General features: G+C 33.1%; 2 protein-coding genes across 3 annotated transcripts in view; one reads left to right on the top strand and one right to left on the bottom strand.

Annotated features, from left to right (window-relative positions):
- The window catches only part of LOC106880211 (uncharacterized), a 137,410-nt gene extending 137,399 nt beyond the window's left edge, over positions 1-11 (bottom strand). The window contains exon 1 of the mRNA XM_052966131.2: positions 1-11. This exon is cut by the window's left edge and continues 74 nt beyond it. The gene's annotated coding sequence lies outside the window, so the exon portion shown is untranslated.
- LOC106872480 (leukocyte tyrosine kinase receptor) overlaps positions 1-2,500 on the top strand; it is a 466,463-nt gene that overhangs the window by 1,011 nt on the left and 462,952 nt on the right. The window lies entirely within an intron of this gene.

Raw genomic sequence — 2,500 nt, 5'->3', positions numbered from 1 at the left:
CACACGCATACACAAGCATATAGAAAACCACGTGCATCTTTTCAACTAAGGTACATGGCATATATATATATATATATATTCTTTTATTTGTTTCAGTCATTCGACTGTTGCCATGCGGGAGCACCGCCTTATGTGTGTGTGTATATGTGCGTGTGTGTACACACACACATGCACACGAGGAGGTGCTGGAAAGTTCCTGGTCTTGGGTAAAAGAAAATACAGGAGGATCGGTTAATTATGATTTTATCCAACATGTTCCTCTCTCAGATTCACACACCTATCGCAACGGTCCTTCAGATTTTCTAAGCCCTGTAAAAGAACTCCCATGGTTGAGGCTCCAGCCAGACCTTTTGTGATACCCTTAAAATCAGGAACTTTTCAGCGCTCTATCGTTTATATATATATATATATAATAGAATAATAACAAAATGCATCTCTCTCTCTCTCTCTTTATATATATATATATATATATATATATATATATATATATATATATATATATATACACATACATACAAATATTCTATAATTATAAGCATAATTATAATTAGGGGTCAGCAAATTGCTTCACCACACACCGAATTTAGAAATAGGAGTTAAAATTCCTTTTCTGCTACCTATTTCTAAATTCGGTGGGTGGTGGAGCAATTAGTCCACCCCTAATTATGATTATGCTTATAATTATAGAATATTTGTATGATATATATATATATATATATATATATATATATATATATATATATATATATTTATATATATTCATATTTTATATCATATCTGTATGTGAGGGTATGCTGTCCTCAGTAGAGTTGTACAAGGTATATATACACATTATACATATCAGACGATCTTGCACATATCGATATATTTATGTATACACATACACACATATATGTATATACATGCATGCATAAATATTTATAGATATATAGATATGCATTTATAAGTATATATGTATATATATATGTATTTGCACATATGTGTGTGTGAGTGTGTGTGTATATATGTATATATATATGTATATATATACATATATATATATATATATATATATATATATATATATATATATGTGCAAATGTGGGTGTGTGGTTCCGAGTTTAGTCCCACTGTGGCATCTGGGTCAGTGTCTTGTGAGTGGATTTGGTTCACGGAAGCTGAAAAAAGAACCTCGTATATATATATATATATATATATATATATATATAAATATATAAAATTAATATGAACGCAGTTTACAATGTTACATGAAAAAGGAGAATTACAGGTGTCACAAAATGCGACAAGGGTGTTAGAAAACACCTATTAAGAATTCTCGACCGGCACTTTTCGGACGATTATGGTTTCTGTTAGTGTATATGTTTTCATTCATGTGCGTTAACCACAGCATTAGAGCGTTTTAGCTCTAATATCTTGTAATGTAGGTGTTTTCCAACACCCTAGTTATATTTAGTCGCACGCACGCACACACACACACACACACACACACACACACACATACATACATACATACATACATAGTCTTTTGTTATATTTCTGCTGCTTTTAAATAAAGCATATTACTCTACCTCTGGTATTTGAGTACTCTTTTTTTCCACCTTGTTGCACATTTTATGTGCTTTCTCCGGTATATATATATATATATATATATATATATATATATATGTATCGTACATTTGGGTGACGTATCCGAGAATGCTATCGGGCATTGGGTATAATTTCATGAATGACATGTTCCGGCTGTCTGCGATCTGAAATGAAATCACGACTAGGTTAATTTTGCCACTTTATCTTTTCGAGCTTGATGCACGGAGTATAAGTTGAAGGCGATGGCTTAGCAGTATTAGTAGAGTTTCGCAGATGTCCAGCGATATCTGTTTCAGAGCTGTTCATCGTGATTTCGAATCCCAGCGACAGGTCGAGGAAGTTATTAAGTGCCTTTGGTATTTCAGCTGATTTCTTTCAATGCCAGCACAACAGCTGACGTGAAGGAAAACAGAAAGAGGTCAAACCTTGAGTACTCAACTAACGTGCGCGTGTGCATATGTGTGTGTGTGTGCGTGTGTGTGCGTGTTGAGCACGTATATATTTTTATAATATACTTCTGTATATAAATGTTCGCGCGCGCGATGTGTGTATAGATGTGTGTATAAATAGACGTATACAAGCACACAAACAGACACCCTTCCACCACATATACATGTACGCATTCATACATACGTATATATATATATATATATATATATATATATATATATATATATATATATATATATATATATATATATATATATATATATATATATATATATATATATATATATATATATATATATATATATATATATATATAGGTGCAGGAGTGGCTGTGTCGTAAGTAGCTTGCCTACCAACCACATGGTTCCGGGTTCAATCCCACTGCGTGGCACCTTGGGCATGTGTCTTCAACTATAGCCTCGGGCCGACCAAAGCCTTGTGAGTGGATTTGGTAGACGGAAAC

This window comes from Octopus bimaculoides, chromosome 3 (assembly GCF_046866305.1).
Source record: "Octopus bimaculoides isolate indiv1 chromosome 3, ASM4686630v1, whole genome shotgun sequence".
Lineage (NCBI taxonomy): Eukaryota > Metazoa > Mollusca > Cephalopoda > Octopoda > Octopodidae > Octopus > Octopus bimaculoides.
This window is presented reverse-complemented; position numbering and strand designations above follow the sequence as displayed.